Below are 17,821 nucleotides of genomic sequence, written 5' to 3' on the forward strand. Positions count from 1 at the left end.
AAATGTATAGCTGTATATATCACAGTGAGTAATCAATATTTATGATGATATATTAACAAAGAAGTGTTTGAATGGTTTTACAGGTGCAAAAAATCATGGGTAGATGGATTTAAGTTATTCTCTGCTACAGCCCAACATATTTCAGTTGGCTCTGACTAAGAAAATCCCAAGTGGTTAACTAAAATAGCATGTTAAGGTGTGACCATTAGATGTCAGCTATTCAGATGGCCAAAAACAAACAAAACAATCTGCTTCTACAAGTTTAACTTTTCAAACCTTAGAGTGGCTACAAAAAGCTTACAATTTTAGGTCCAGCACTTTAAAGAGCATTGTTTCTTTCTCAGAGGGATGTGTAATAAATGAGAATGGGAACATTTCTCTTTCCTAGTTTGAAGATAGTCTTGTTTTTCGCAATTAAGAATATGGAAGATCTTTGAGACTTTGTGCTTTACAGAAATGACAAATAATTGAGCACATTTAGCTTATACTAGTCTCATGAGGACATGTTGTCTTCTAAAACTGTACAACACCTTTAGACCATGTAAGCTGAGTAAAGTACATTTGTTCCCATCAGTAAACAATAGAATTAAGGCAATCATACCTATGTTTGAACTTAAAGCCCCTTGGTCATTGAAGTTTTCATTGTTACTTTTTGAAAACAACAAAAGCTTAGACACACATCAGATTTATCACCACAGCAATCCATCTTCTACATAACCATCAGAATAATCTTTCTAAAACAGTCTTGACCACTAAATCATTCACTGGTTACTCAAAATGCTTCAGTCATCCCCTATAGGAAAATGAATAAATAATAAAACGCAACATCCTTAGTCTTATATACAAGGCCCTTCCCAACATGGCTTTCATGTGGAGAAGGGGCTTACTATTTCCCATCATTTCCCTAAATCAGCTTAGAAGACAGGATTGTTTATTCAGTGATTTAGTTATTTATTCCTTCAAACAAGTATGCATTGAGGGCCTATTATGGACCATATATAGTCTTCTAGTAGCTGGAAATTTAAAAAATAATCAAAGTATTTTTTCTCTCCACAATGGGGTCAAGGCTTATTGGAAAGACAAAGATAAAATATGAATGGCAACTCGAGTACATTTTGTAGGATAATTATGATGATTCTTTAACCCAGATACCCTTTTGCAACTATTCATTTATTCAATGTGCATTTATTGAGTATGTACTGTTGAGCCTCATGAGAGCACCTAGAGAAATCAGTGGAAATGCATTGAGCTTAAGTTTTCCAATTTAACAGGGCTTTGATGATGAATAAAGAAACAAAAATGAAAAACACGGAATAGGCCAGGAGAGTTTATGTATCTTTTCTTAAGTAGGGCCAATCCATGCAGAGGAAGGGCCTCTAGTCTGGATAATTGTACAGCATGCTGGAAAGTACTGCTGCTCTGTCACCAATGAGAAAGCACCTGGCTCAAGAACAAACCAGGTTGTATACATTGGTGGGGCTGTGAAATGAATCAGTTGTTCCCTGAAACTGGTGGTGGCAGACATGTTCTCTCATCCTAGAAGGAAAAACGACAAACTCACGTTCTCTAAAATCTGTCTCCCTTCTGCTTTCTCATGTTTTCTGCCCCTGGTTCTTGGGAAATGGCGAGAGAAGCGGTAGAACTGGGTTAAACAGATAAAGTAAATAAGTTTTGCTCTGGGATCACATTGTTTATTTTTTTCCCATCATTTCCCATCATGTCAAGTGATCCCTGGGATAAGACTGAGTGAGAGCTTGGGAAATCTAGGTTGAGCATGCATTTCTGACATTCCACAGAACCCCACTCCACTCCCATTTGCTCTTGCACTGAAATGCTCCACTCATAAAAAAGGACAACGGAAAACAAAAAAGAGAAAGTCAACAAAACAAAGAGAGAGAAGATACAGGTTAAAAGAGGAAAGGAGAACAGCATGAGGGTGAAGATGGACAGATTCACAGAAACGGCAAACTCTAAATCCCTTTCATGTGCCAGAAGCTCCAGTCAAACTAAGATTTCTCTTTTCTGCACAGGCAACCAGAGTTTTTCAATCACCAGTCTTTTGCTTATCCTGTTTCATTCCCTCCATTTAAAATGTGCTTCTGCCCATCACTGCTACACGTCTGAATATCATCTCTCTCCTTTGAGGTCCAGGGCACACACAGCCACCTCCTCTATGGCAGTTCCTCTGATCTGTTGGCTGGAAGCAATCTGGCACCTGAGAACTTTCTAGTCTTTATCTGAACTCCTCCTATCATCCTTAAGACTTCCTACATTTCAATCAAATTACGTGCATATGTGTTGTTTCCCATTCTTGACTGTAAGCCTATTGCTGGAAGACTCCATAACTAACACGCTTTTGTGATCCTCGATAGTGCCGAGCCTAATCCTGCACATAATAGACCCTCAAATAGCTCAAGACCAACAGAGTGAAGGTTTTAGCTCAGTCGGGCCACCCTCTACACATGGCTTTCTCTGCCTCCAAGTGCCAATAGCCTCACTCTCCTTTCTCTTTGGGGTCTGGAGTTGGTCATCACTCTCTGCTCTTACTAGATCCCACAGAATGCACTTCCCTTCTTGTTTCCAATTTATCCAAAGTTGCACACCTTTAAAGTCTCAATTTAAATAGCACCTTCTTACAAAAGACCTTCCCTACTTAAAATAATCGCTTCCTTCTGAGCCCTGCAGTCACTCTTTATCCCCTTCATAAAACACTCAACATCGTCAAATATTCTCTTATTTGTTGGTGTATTCGCTACTTGTCTTCTCCAACCAGAACGTGTGTTCTGCAGAAACAGGGCTCTGTTTCCTTCATGGCTTTATCCTTGTATTTGATGTTCAGGAAATATGTGTTGCATAAACAAGTGATTCTCCACCTTCGGTCCTGCGCTCTTCCCTCTACACCATGTCATCTGTCACAATAGCCCGGGATTATTTCCTTTCCATTTGCAGCAACATCTTCAAACCCAGAGTAGAGATCAGTCAACTCTATCCGTATCAAATCCATATCAACTCTTTGTACCAAATAGAGTCCCAAAATTGATTTTGATGCCTTAAAAGGAAAATTAAAGAGCTAAGGAGTAGTGTGTGTGTGTGTGTGTGTGTGTGTGTCTGTGTGTCTGTGTGTATGTGTGTGTTTGTATAGGGGTGGGGGAGAGGCAGGGAAGAGAAGCGGGAGGAGGAGGAGAGAGAGAGAACAGGAGGAGACAGGGAAATTCTCCAGGGCTGCAGCTGTACTGAGAGCTCCATGTGGGCCTCTGATAAGGAGCAACAGGCCTGAGCACATGCAAAGCCTGGTGAATCGCTGTCTGAATTGGATTAAAGATGGCAGTCCTCTGGTAACTCACAGAGCAATGCAAACTCTTCAAAGACCTGTACCTTAAAGAAACAACAAAGTAAAACTAGTCATAATTTAATAATAAATACATAAATAAATAATAAATACATTTAATAAATAACCCTGCAAAAATTTAAAACCAAACAACTCACTATTTTGAAAAAAATTAAATAGGAATACCATATGTAGTGTATATTCCGTAAACACTTTACAATCTATTCTGTTTCAGAAGAAGTTTCACATTCTTTATTAAATTTACTGCTTGAAAGTATATGATTTCACCTTTAAAATATCACATTTCATAATTTCACATTTAAAATATTTTAAAATTTCAATATAAAAGATTTCAAGTTCTTATAATCCTTAGTCATTTTCAAAACAATCAATTTTGGACATAAAAATTATTGTCCATTTTTTGTTCTATAAACTACTCTTTCTGCATAGAGCTGGTCCCTGCCTGCTGGATGTTTGTATAAACCCTTGTTCTGAGCTTTCTCTGTTTAGAAAAGACAGGATTAAGTTAAACTGTCATTTCACCATTGTGTATTCTCTGTTCCCCACTTCAAATTTCCCATGTACATCATTGTAAGGGCATTCCCGGGAGTTTTCCAACAATAATAAGCTGTAGTTATCCAGGCTGCAAGTCCTAAGGGGAGGAAGGAAACTTGCCCAGCACTGAGCAAATTAATGGCACTCAAAACTATCAGGTCGTCTGGCTGGGTGAACTCAGGGCTTCCTCAAGAGGCTAAATAACTCCCTTCTATCATATTGTTTTCTTTCCATATAAAAGAAGTTATGGCCTGTTGGCAGTCTCATAATTTTTATACTGTGTTAACTGGATAACTACAAGGACTGTTGCTCTTTAAAAACTGCTTCTTAGAAGACTGGCACGGTGACTCATGCCTGTAATCCCAACACTTTGGGAGGCTAAGGCAGGAGGATCACTTGAGGCCAGGAGTTCATGACCAGCCTGGGCAGCACGGCAAGACCCTGTTTCTACAAAAAAATTTTAAAAAATGCCGGGTGCCGTGGCTCATGCCTGTAATCCCAGAACTTTGGGAGGCCGAGATGGGTGGATCACGAGGTCAGGAGATCGAGACCATCCTTGCTAACATGGTGAAACCCCGTCTCTACTAAAAATACAAAAAAATGAGCCGGGCGTGGTGGTGGGCGCCTGTAGTCCCAGCTACTCGGGAGGCTGAGGCAGGAGAATGGTGTGAACCCGGGAGGTGGAGCTTGCAGTGAGCTGAGATCGCACCACTGCACTCCAGCCTGGGCAACAGAGCGAGTCTCCGTCTCAAAAAAAAAAAAAAAATTTGTTTTTAAATTAGGTGGTGTAGTGGCTCACACCTGTAGTCTCAGCTACTTTGTTGGGAGGCTGAGGCAAGAGAATCACTTGAACCCAGGAGTTCGAGATTATCAGTGAGCTATCATCGTGTTACTGCACTCTAGCCTGGTGACAGAGTGAGACCCTGTCTGGGGAAACAACAACAAGCTGTTTCTGGATGAATGTAAAGGGGGAATTAAGCCCCTGGAATTAGCACTGACCACAACAGGTGTTTGGAGGGAAACATCATAGTTTCAAATGAGAAAAATGGGACAGGAACAGACCTGAGCAACTCTGTCTATTCATATGTAGGGCAATGAAACCAATCGCTACTGAAAAAGGACCAATGGTTAAAGATGAACACCACACCTGTGCAAGTGATAAGGTGACTCTTTAGCAAACCTAGGTAATTTATATAAAGTGTTGTTTTTATTCTTGTCAAATCCTTTATTTGTACTGCACCTAAAATCGTTATATATTCCATAGAGATATTGTTCACCAGAAATCCTTGAAACCCCTGAAGTGACCACATTATCACCATTTTTGGAGAGGAAGAAACTCCACGCTGCAGATATCCCAACGATGGACCATGGCATCTATCCCTCACCCTGACAATGAGGATGCAACTCAAGAAGGGTCACATACTGCTGAGGATAACTTGACTTTTCAGGGAGTCTCTGTGCTGAGCCCTTCTGTGTGAGCAGGTTCATGGCTATGCCCAGATCTCCAGGGGTGGTTTTAAAAGGGGGAGCTTCACAGAATCTGCATAAAAATTGTGCCTGTCAAAGCGATTTGCCATATCTTGAATTAAGATCACTTTTGTGTTTGGGCCAATACAACTTTAATTTTTTTCTTTAAACGAAATAAACACAGTAGTATGTTTTGAACTGTCCTGTTACATATCTTCCAAACAAATTCTAATCATGACCTTCAGATGAATCCATTTTATATCCCAGTTGTGGATCCAAAAAAAGTTACCAAAGAATGGGGATGCAGAGAGTATTACATAGAATATCGTGCTCAATGAGTGTTTGTTTTCGTTTTTGTTTTTTTTTCTTAATGCAGCATAGCAGCATGGTGTAGGTTGATGTGCACAGGACTGGGGCTCAGGAGACTTGGAGTTAGTTTCATATTTGCCGTGTGAGTTTAAAGTTTCACTTTCCCAAGAAACAAGAGGTTGCATCAACTAAAATAAATTTACTTCATGTCTTTGCTTTTGCGATAGATTTTGCAGGTGGGTGGGAGGCTCCAAAGCCAGTGGGCCTGCAGTTGTATCATGATCTCTGCCACTTATTAACCTATACGTGGTATGAATTTGCCTTCTGCCAAAGACTAAACTATACTCAGTTTCCAAATCTGTTAAATGGAGTCAATAACCATATGTATCTCTTTTAGGGGACTTGTGAAGATTAAACTAGTGTTTAGGCAGCATTGGCACTAGTAAGTACCCTACAGATATTAGCTACTGATATTTTAATTATTATTATTTTGTCTTCATTGAGGAAAGCTGAACAAAAGCTTCTCATGGTGAGGGAAAAATTCAGGCAGAATGATTGTATAAGTGCACACATAGGCATGGGCTTGACTAGTAAGGTTTTTGAGTAGGGGCTTCAGTTTTCTGATACCTGAATGCAGCCTTGAAATGCCTCACAAGCTTTCACAAATGCAACCTTCTTCCCAGGGAAGTCACTTCTTTCCGGATAAACAAGTCAGGCCCCATCCAGTGGCAGCACTCCAAGTGAAGCCTCTTTTTTTGGTGTGATAGTAGTCTGAAATAAGCATTTCAATTAGATTCATTAAGACAGTTATTACTTGGTAATTGAATAGCAACAGATTGCAAAGGAACACTTATTGAGGTCTAATAAGTATGTAGGAGAGAAATCTTCTCCTTCTGTAATTCCATCAGCTATAAACCAGTGTAATTAGATTCTTACTAACACATTCAAATTGAAGGGAATGTTGAGGCATATAATTGGCACTTAGGAAGATACCTGTATTATGTTAGGGTGCCTTCCATTTACATACTTATTAAGTGTCAGTTTAAGCTGTTAAATAATTGAGACTAGTGGACAGTAGTAGGTCAAGTAGTTAAGCAAGAATTAAATTCTTAAACATATTAATAAATCAGGGTCTGATATAGCTTAAAATACAAAATGCAACTTTATTATGTCCATAACTTTACATCAATACACATACTATTTTGATGCTTCTCATGAAAAAATCCACGACTCTGAATTGATTTTCTCAAGTATAATAGGTACATTTACTTATTTACTCATTCATTCATTCAGTTGTAATTATCCTTTGAGAAACCACTATTTGAAAAAAAAAAAGCATGTTACTTGCCATCAATTTGATGATGGAGGTAATTGTTCTATATGAAAAATCTATAACTGGTCTCACAAGCATAGTGTGCTTGGAGAGCAAAATCACAAGAAACAAACAAATTATCTTCATATTATCCCTTTTAAGTGGGACACTATTCTCTCTAGAATTTCAATTTCCCATCAGTGATACAACTAGGTATTTGCACCTCCCAAATCAAAGTACAAACTTCAACAATGGATCCTTAGTCCTCATTATTTTCAATGCAAAAAGATTACCTGGTGCTAAGTGTATATAGCAAGTTAAATTAAGTACTTATAAAACCTCATATAACTTTTTGTAATTAAAATGTATTTAGTTGTTGGAGAACTTATCTTTAATTCAGTTATATTAATAAACCAAAATATAGATAATCTAGTTTATCTTTTATTGAAACCAACCATGAGACAATGTAATTTCATTTTAAATATAAGAGTCTACCCAAATCCAATCCCACAGAAAATTTATAGGAAAACACAGGAAAGCAAAAATTGCTGCACATCTGTGGTTGTTGTAAATGATTCAGACTCTGCATTTGTAAGACAGAAGACTCACTCAATAGATGACTGGGGCACAGTGCCACTTTTGTTATAAAAGCCCCTGTAAGGCAAAGAAAAGCCAATCGTTACTACCACGCCTGCTGCTACACTCACAGCAGAAAGTGGGACTGGATTAGATCCATTTTTGATGTACTTCTAATGAGTGAACCTTGCCAGAATATGTACATGTTGCTAAAAGTTGTCATTGCAACATCTTTTTCTGTCCCTCCCACTTTTTTTTAGCTTCCTACTTATCTAGGAGAGGACAGAGAAAAAGAGAAAATGTCTTCTTTACTATTCTGACACCATTTTGATTTTATTATCAGAGCCCTGGTAATACCACCACCTTATATTTATAAATCCAACTCCTTATCTAGCAGACCAACCTCTCCCCTCTCCCTCTTTGTCACAGATACCATTGTCTCCCTCGTCTTTCATGCCCACTATCATGGGCCTGCATCTGACTCTACCCTTTTCTCCCTGTCACTAAGAAATGGATGTCACTAAGCCTTGTCACTTTTCCCCTGCAACATCTCTAAAGCTCCATCTCAGATCTCTATGTCTCTAAAATCTTTACCTATGTTTTATCCTGTGTGAAGACATAAAACGGGCTTATGTGACAAACTGGGATTTATCTTGAACATAAGGGATAATTTCTTGACCATGAAACATTAGAAAAGGCTCCTGAGAGAGTCTGCTGTGATGTTTAAAAATGAGAGACTCACCTTGGACGGGATTCATTTTAAATTTTCTGAACCCCGACTCTACTCATCTACTTACTTGGGATCATTCTTCTCTCCCAGATGCCGCCCTCACACCCTAGTTCCTTCAGTTCTTATTCCTGCCTTCATTATTTCTCCGTCAACTAAGTACATGAATTTATTTACTGCTGATACCTTAGAATTTCCTTACACATTCTCATGAACATCCTACTAGACAATCACTTCAATGACTATTGTAATAGAGGCTAACATGTATTAAGCTCTCACAATATGACAGGCTCTGTCATAAGTGTCATAAGCATTTTGCATACATTGTCTTGTTTAATCTCACAGCAACCATGTAAGGCAGTTAGTTATTAGCATTATCCCCATTTTCCAGTTTGAGGAAATGAGACTTAGGTTAAACAACTGGTACAAGTTTACGTGGTTATTAAGGGTAAAACCTGGGTATACACGTAGAAAGTCTGACATCAGAGTCCCTGTCTTTTAACTTTCAGGGCACCAAGAAAGCTACTTTATTAAATTTCAGGTTTGTTTCCAATAGAGCAGATATTTGCTGCTTACCTATCCAGTATTCATTCCCACTCTTTTTTTAAAAAACATTACCCAGAATTTTCATGGAAAAAAAAAAAATCACTCATCCCCAAACTGTCCTGAGTGCTTGTTAAGAAATGGAACTTACTCAAAGCTCCAACCAGCCTTCGTTGGTTGAAGCCAAACACGACATTCCACTTCCTTGTCAGTTATAGCAGTGGGCATTGACGTGTCTGAGCCTTGCAATTCTTGCTTAGAATGCTGGGATTGAGGTGTTCTTTCTGTTGCTGAATGTGAAAAAGGAAACATGCCAACTGCTACTGGCATCCATCTATGACCACAAGAAGAACCAGTCTTGAAATAAAACTGCTATATTCTCAGTCTGATTGCTAGGGAAATATTTATTTATATATATAAAAGGCTACCATCCAGAAGGCAGAATAGAGACATTAAGAGAAACTGGTGGAGTTGTTTCAAAGCCCACCTAACCTTTGCATTTCTTCTAATGCAGCCCAGTGAATCTCCTTTACTGCCTTAAGACAACTTGAGTGGGGCTATTTCAAGGGTGGAAATGCATCCCTGTTTGCCTAGGGCCGTCCAAGCCTACACACCTGCTGTCGTGGTGTAATTGTTAGTAGTGTCAAAGTGTATAATAAATCCTACAGCCACCCTAGTTTTTGTGTAACTAGGAACAAGTCCTAATGAATGCATTCAATTCTCCTTCATCCAGTTTGATTTCTTTTTTGGGCTTTTGGCTAATATCCTGCAACTTGATATAAAAAGATAAAAAAAATTAACGGCTCCCCCCCCCACACTCTGATAAATGAGTCATGGTGAATTTGACACATCAAATTCCTGAACCCTTCTTACTTTTGCCCAGCTAAGAAAAGTTGTCTTCCTGCCCAGATGAAAAGGTCATCTGAGAATCTGAGATTCAGTGAGTTCCTGCCTGCTATAAGCCACACCTAAACTTAGCTCATCACTGCTCACAAGCATCTATACCAGAAATCTAGAAGCATCTTATCCATGTTCATTTTGTCAGCAGGTGAACATTAGGCTGTTTCTTGCTGCTCTATAAACAGTCAAATATATCCCTTAGAATAGAAACAACTATGCATCACTGAACATCATATTGATGTCCTCAGCATAGTACATCAATGCAGGCACCCTGGGAGCCAGACAGAAAAGGTGTTCTTGGCATCTGACTCAGAGCTGGAACTGTGTACTAAGTTAACTACAGAGCCCTGGTAGAAATGCTAATTTTAGCAGGGAAACAGAAAGAGAAAATGAGGAGAAAATAGTTCTAACAGAGACTAATAATTGAGAACTTTGGGATTTATTCTGAAATGCAGCACAGGGTTTAGGATGTGAGCTTTGGGGAAGAGAAAACTTAATGATTACAAAGCAAAAGTAAGGAAGACTAAAGTAATGTAATTACTCATGCATTTCCCATCCTTGAATAATTCCTTCCTCTCAAATTCTAAGAAGAGCTTTGAAAAGATGTACTTTTTTCTCCTGATCAAACCTCATCTCCTAATCTTTTATAAAACTTTAAAATAGCGATGATGGCAACAAATAAAGTACATGAAACAGGGTGTCCTGCCTGGGCAGAGAATGGAGCTCCATTATTTTGAGTGTACCCCTTTGCATGTAGTAATTGAATCTAGTTGGGGAAAACTTGAAACTCATCTAATGAGGCTGGTTGGTCTCAAGGTCCCCACAGATCTGCACCCAGTGGAAAGAGTCTAGAGAGGAGGATGAGAAGCAGAACTGCTCTTAAGAGGGGATGTGAGCTCTGAACACAGCCTGGAGGACCCTATAATATTTGTCCTTAACTAGGGCTCCAGGAATCTATGTTGCATGATAGGGTATTCCAAAACTTGATAAGTTAAAATAAGGATCATTTTATATGGGTCAAGAATTGGCTGATTTCTTTGCATCATGTGGAGTTGACTGGGGTCGCTGGTATTCAAGTGGTGACTGGGCTGGGCCGGAGGGTCTACGGGCTTCACTCCACATGCCTCAGTCCTCTTCCTCTCCATGTAGGCTCAGAGCCTCTCCACAAACTTTCTCAAACAGGGTACTAGTCAGGCACAGTGCTCAAAGAAGCCAAGGCAGTGGCTACCAGTCCTCTTAAAGGCTAGGCTTACATCTAACATAGATTCACTTGCACTATACTCTATTGGTGAAACACTCACAGGCCAGCCCAGATTCACGGGGAGGGCAAATAGCCACCACCTCTCCATAAGAAGCCTGTGAAAGAACTTGCCACCATCTCTAATCTGCTGCATCCAGCTACAGTGGCAGTGTGTATGCATGTGTGCATACATGTTTATGTACCTTGAAAGGATTACATATCTCTAAATACTTGAGAGCTATTCATGCAACCTTGCTCTGGGAGCCTACCTTCCTTTCCAAACTAAAAGTGAAGCCATTTTCCCCCTTTTACTTCAAAAGTATTGCCCTAGGCATGTCTGGTACACCGCTTTAAACCTCAGGTAGTGAAGAGATAGTCACTGTTATAGTGATGCAAGCAGATTTCCGCCCTCAGAACTCTGAGAAACTGCTTGTCTATGGGCTACTAATACAGGCTTAGATCTACCACCTAGAGAGAAAGAAGAGCTGGATCACTAATTGCTGTGATATTTTAAGGCTCAAGCTGAGTTTCTGCAGGAAATCCTGCCTTCCTCCCTCTTCTTCTGACTTTGCAAGAGTGGTGATTAGGATCTCTGGCATCAGGGCTTGAGGTAGGCTTCCAGTTTCATTGACATGGAGAACAGCTAATGTTCAATTACTGCAGGATTCGGGGAACAGTAGTAGAGACTGGAGCCATATTCTAGAATCCTAACAGTCTCTCTCTAGAAACATCAGGGCAAGGCTTCAGAGTCTCCAGGAAATACTGAGTACAAAATTGAAAAGCAGGCCAGTCACAGTGGCTCTTGTCTGTTATCCCAGAGCTTTGGAAGGCCGAAGTGGGAAGATCACTTGAGCCCAGGAGCTGAGGCTGCAGTGAGCTATTATTGTACCACTGCACTCATGTCTGGGCAACAAAGCAAGAGCCTGTCTATTTAAAAAAAAAAAAAAAAAAAAAAAGATAAGGCATAACAAGTCCAATTACCCTGGAGTGGGATGGGACATGCAGTTAAATATAAGCTTATGGATTTAGGTGTTAAAAATTTGTGCTTACTGGCTGGTAAAGCCTGAGATGGGCATTATATATATATACATATATATATGTTATATATATATATGTATATATCTACACACACACACACACACATAGTGAAAAAATCATTAAAGTAAAACATCAGCTAGCTATCGATACTTGACTTAGCAAAAGGAAAGATGAACATTATGAGAGAGTGATGCAAAATAATCCCTTTTATTCTGTTCCATCTACCTTACTTCACTTAAACAGTTTGTGTTTCAGTCCCAGTAGGGAGTGGTAGTAAGTATTCGTGAGCTCCAGTTACGAGGTTTTTGTAGAGGTCCCTGGGGCATCCACACGAGAGTTCTGCTTCATGCTGTAAACTGGGGCTGAGCAACCCTAGAATTCTTTTTTCCCTTGGGTTGTAAGTGCTTAAATTGTAGATCTGAAACTTGAAAGGAATGGAAATTCTTAATGGAAACATCATGTGTAATCATCTTTTGCTAGTGGCCTTTTCTGGTTTATTTCTCAGAAATATGAATACCGTATTTCACTATAAATGGTACTTTCATGAAGGGGAGAAATTATTAAAGAAAGAGAAGCTATTTGATCATCTTATTTTAAACTTCACTTTGAATTGTGGTATAACTCACTGTCGCTTAATAAAGTGAAAACTTTTAATAACAGTTGTTGTGAATTAAAATGCACTTATGGCAATGCTGTGTTTAATTTTTTCTTTTCTTTCTCATTTTTAAGATGAATTTTTCAGACAAAAAAATCTATAATAGTTAGAGGTGTTATTTAAAGACAGCAACTGTAGCACTGAGAAAAGAATAAATGAAGTCAAAATGATCTTATTAAATTAGACAGGTGTGGTGGTGTGTGTCTGTAGTCCTAGCTACTTGAGGTGGGTGGGAAGAGGTTGAGATGGGAGGATTGAGGTGGGAGGATTGCTTGAGCCCAGGTGGTCAAGACTGCAGTGAGCTCTGATCGTGCCACTGCACTCGAGTCTCAGTGACAGAGTGAGACCCTGTCTCTTTAGTAAAAGAAATAAAAGATCTTATTGACTGTCTTATTGACTAAATGTTCCAATGTACAGGAGGACACATTGAAAAATTGTAAATGTGTGTGGGGTATGTGTGTGTGTATTTGTGTGTATGCATGTATACACACATATATACATATATATATAAGAAAATATTAATAACCAATTTAGCCACCCCTTTTATGAAAGTAAATTTCTCAGATAACATGATGAATAGTTAATTCATCTTTTGAAAAGAAAATGAAAACGGGAAAATATCGTTATTCATTGTATAGATAAAATTGGACATAGAGCATATCCTCAACTCATTAAAATTTTTTTGAAGAGTCTTGTAATAATTAGAAATATCAAGTTCACCTTAAGTGGAAACTCAGGGGTTTCTTTCACTCCATCCTTCAGAAACAATAAGTACTTTTTATGTGTCAGGCTCTGTGCTGAGTGTAAAACGAATTGGGCATGAAAAGATGAATAAAACCTAGCCCTTGACCTCAAGCTAATAATCTGCGGTAGGAAACAGGCAGAAAACCATTACTGTGCAGTGAGATAGTTAAACTGATAAGCACAGGAATAGGAGCACCTCCAAGGCATGTCTGTTATGGAATATGGACGTGGTGCTGAAGAGAGAGTGGCAAATTCTGTGGAAGGTGATAGTTTTTTAGGTGGCAAGAAATGTGGAAAGATATCACAGACCTGAGTAGTATCTTAAAGTACAGCATACAGACAAGGTATGGAAGAGGGCAGAGGGCAAGAGGCTGTAATATTCAGGGAAGATGTCATGATGCTCTGAATTAAGGAAGTACACCTACTAAAATTGCTAAAAATAAGAAGACTGGCCTAACCAAGTTTTGGAAAGGATGTGGAAGCAACTGGAACTCTTAGATGCTACTGGTGGAAATGTAATTTAGGTGCAACCATTTTGAAAGGCAATTTTAGAGTTTATTTAAAAGTTAAATATTTCACACCTAGGTATTTATCTAAGAGGGATAAGATCATACAAATATGTGTACACAAATCTTCATAGCAGCTTTGCTTGTAAAAGCCATAAACTGGAAACGACTTAAATGTCCATCATCAGGTGATTGAATAAACAAACTGTGGTATATCCACAAAGTGGAATGCGACTAAGAAATTAAACAAAATGAGTTATTGATACCCACATCATGAATGAATCTCAAAATAATTAAGCTGAATGGAAGAAGCCAGACAACAAAGAGTACACACTGAATCATTTCCTTTATATAATTTGAGAATATGTAAAATAATCTATAGTGAAAGCAGACCAGTGTTTCCCTGGGGATGTGAAGGAGGAGTAGAAGGAATGACAAAGAAGCACAAGGAAACTTGGAGGTAATGATTGTGTTCATTATCTCAATTATGGTCATTCTTTTCCAGCTGTAAACACATATCACATGTATCCAATAGTACCCCTCAAATATATGATGTTTATTGTAGGTCAGTGTTGCCTCAATAAGGCTACTAATTAAAAAAACAAAACAAAACAAAAAACTACCTGGCAAGTGGAGATAAAAGTTTGCAGCACAGGAAAACAATCTTAATTGAAGACAGCAATCGATACGTGAATAGTCCTTAAAAACTTTGGATGTAGATGAGTGTAGATGAGGGAAAGGAAAACAGAATCCTATGGGAACGCCGACAGGGGACTGGCAGAGCAAGAGGACTCATGATGAAGGCAGGGAAGGCACTGCAAGAAACATCTCTTTATTTCTTAGGTTGTGGTCTTGTTTTTGTCATCCTTTCTTAGTTGGACAACCCATAGGATAGTTTTGAAATCTATTCTCCAACGCTTTTGCTCTCAAGTTAGGAACGTAGACTTCCCAGATGGGTCACTCTGTCTACATGGGACACTGGCTCTAATCTTGAGTGAACGATCCCTAAATAAAAAATGAAACCAGGAGAAGAATTTTTCCTTTTCTTGGGCAAATCAGTGATTTTATTGATTAAACCTCATTTCTTTTTCACATGACACCACAGACTCATTCATTTACCTGTAAGGTGGGCAGTTTGGGTTCTCCACCTTGAACTACGATGGCAAGAGTAGAAGCAGATAGCCCTGATTCCTCCCCACAGCATCACCTGCTGCCCCAGCATGCTGGAGTTATGGTTGACCCAAGCACAGTCTAAGCATGAGTCCATTTATATGGCATTTTCCAACCAGCATAGTTAGGTTTTTGTTTTGTTTTGTTTTTTTGAGATGGAGTCTCGCTCTGTCACCCAGGCTGCAGTGCAGTGGCACAATCTCAGCTCACTGCAACCTCCGCCTCCCAAGTTCAAGTGATTCTCCAGCCTCAGCCTCCCAAGTAGCTGGTATTACAGGCGTGTGCCACCATGCCCAGCTAATTTTTGTATTTTTTTAAGTAGAGACGGGGTTTCGCCATGTTGGCCAGGCTGGTCTCAAACTCCTGACCTCAGGTAATCCACCCGCCTCAGCCTCCCGAAGTGCTAGGATTACGGGCGTGAGCCACTGCGCCCAGCTGCATAGTTTTTAACATTCTCTTTGGCATTATAAATATTATAAAAATAAAGGAATTGGCTGCATGGTGGCTTATGCCTGTAATCCCAGCACTTTGGGAGGCTAAAGTAGGTGGATCACCTGAGGTCAGGAGTTTGAAACCAGCCTGACCAACGTGGTGAAACCCCATCTCTACTAAAAATACAAAAATTAGCCAGGCATGGTGGCACACGCCTGTAGTCCCAGCTACTCGGGAGGCTGGGGCAGGAGAATTGCTTGAACCCAGGAAGTGGAGGTTGCAGTGTGTGGAGATCGCGCCAATGCACTCCAGCCTGGACGACAGAGCAAGACTCCATCTCAAAATAAATAAATAAATAAAAAATAAAAATAAAGGAATTAACACAGAAATGAAGATGGCACTTGTCATATCTTCTGCCATCATTTTCTTCAATTTGTGGAGGATCTATAATGTATGAACAAAATAGATAAGGTAATTGCTTTCTAAAGCTCATATTCCAGTGGTGATATATACAGGAGCAAAGAAAAAGAAACATTAACAAGATGATTCCAGTAGCAATAGGCCTAGAGAACATTATAATATGAAGTTGGTATGACAACTTGCTTCAGATAATGTGGTCAGAGGAGGTCCTGTCTTTGGACAAAATCTTTGAGGTCTGTTCAAAGATTATGCTTCAGCAGAGAAAGTTAGCCACGTGATCCTGGAAAGAGAGTTTCAGATGGAGAGAAGAGGCCACAATGAGGCCCATCGATGGGAGAAGCCCATGGGGCTGGAGTAGAGTGAGTGAGTTGAGAAGTTTTCATTCATTTAATGAATGAATAGGAAGACATAGAGGTAGAGAAGGAGACAAAGGTCAAAGTTCATGATGTTCTGTTTGGATTTTGAGTGTTTTTAAATGGGGAAGGGGAGAGATTACAGTGATAATCTGAGAAGTGATTTTGAGAAGATCACTCTGGCTTCTTTGGGAAGGGCAAGACTGGTAGTAGGGAGGCCAGTTGGGGACAGCTATAACCTAGAGATGGTGGATCAGAGCAGTGTTGATAAACAGGAAGTGCAGTGTGCACACGTAAGACATATTCTGGAAAAAGAGCTGTCAGGCCTTGCTGATGGACTGGATGTGGGCGTAATGGAAGGCGGCATTCAGGAATGAATTCTGCCTGGGATTTCAACATGAGCAACTACATGGGTGATGATGCTTTATCCTGAATTGGGAAAGCTCTATGAGGGAGAAAAAGATTCTGTCCCGGTGGAATGATAACAGTTCTGGTTTGAATGAATTAAATCCTTCTCGGGACACAAGACCTTCAAGTGCCTCTAATTGCATTGCCTTTTTGGTTCCAGGGTCAAGGAAGCAACAAGAAAAAGGATGCTTGCCACCTAGATTGATATCTAGGTGATAAAATATCAGGAGAGCAAAACTCAGACACAGGGCATTGGATCGCATGCCAGGAGCCCAGGAACCAGGAGACACAACAGAGCTGCAGGGGGAAGCTGACACAGAACAGACAAGCGCGGGCAGATCCCTGGGACACAGGCCAGGTTGACAGGGAATTGCAGCATGGCTTATGTGTACAAAGAGGAAATGGGCATGTCAGAATCAACATGGAGAGGCCAGTTATGCCCAGACGGATGTCCTATACAACCTTCTATAAAATATGCCATATTTACCTGATGCAGCTCTAGGGCCACTCTCTGGAAGGACATAAGATCTACTGGAGACATAGCTTATCCCAGTTATTCCCTGCCTTGACATTTTTACAGAGAGACACCTAGAACCAGCTTCATAGATATCTTTTCCCACTGCCACATGCAGGCAGGCTGAGAGACTTCCACTGTGAAGCTTAGTGGACCCCTTTTGAAGCCATAAATCCCAGGTACCTCTGCAGGGCAGGTGCCTAGAGGGATTCAAAGAGCCTCTCCTGCTCTCCCACCTTCCCTCAGGTGGAAGGTGCTGGCAGGAGGAGTCAGCATAGACTATAGGATATGATCAACTTAGTGGGCTCTGCCACAGCACTGAGACCTGAAGCCTAGTGTGTTGGCAGAGGAGTGGAAGATATACCCATTCTAGAACCCTGCTGCTGAAGCAGAATCCACAGACCAACAGTGTTGGGCTCACCTGGGAGCTGGTTAGGAACTGCAGACTGTGTGGACCAGTCACCTAGGGGACTTGTTCAATGCTGGACTCTGATTCAGGAGGTCTGGGGCAAGTCCTGAGAGTCTGCATCTCTCCCTGATGACTCTGCTGCTGCTCATTCTACAACAAGCATGAACACCTGATCATTTCACTGCAGGTTACTCTCTCCATTTTTAAGGAAATGT

At 40.1% G+C, this 17,821-nt stretch overlaps 1 long non-coding RNA gene across 8 annotated transcripts in view; it reads right to left on the reverse strand.

Moving 5' to 3' along the window:
• Positions 1 to 1,665: 1,665 nt before the first annotated feature.
• The window catches only part of LOC104002299 (uncharacterized), a 59,919-nt gene continuing 43,763 nt past the window's right edge, over positions 1,666 to 17,821 (reverse strand). For 3 of the 8 annotated variants that reach the window (XR_001709928.3, XR_008539302.2, XR_001709926.3), the window contains 2 exons: positions 6,287 to 6,430; positions 1,666 to 3,375 (listed from right to left, as the gene is read on the reverse strand). This is a non-coding gene — a long non-coding RNA (uncharacterized LOC104002299). Of the gene's footprint in view, positions 3,376 to 6,286; positions 6,431 to 8,968; positions 9,152 to 17,618; positions 17,757 to 17,821 lie in introns of all 8 variants that reach the window. The other 5 variants (XR_008539296.2, XR_008539301.2, XR_001709927.3 and 2 more) reach the window with 3 other exon arrangements.

The sequence above is a fragment of the Pan troglodytes genome, chromosome 16 (genome assembly GCF_028858775.2).
Source record: "Pan troglodytes isolate AG18354 chromosome 16, NHGRI_mPanTro3-v2.0_pri, whole genome shotgun sequence".
Classification (NCBI taxonomy): Eukaryota; Metazoa; Chordata; class Mammalia; order Primates; family Hominidae; genus Pan; species Pan troglodytes.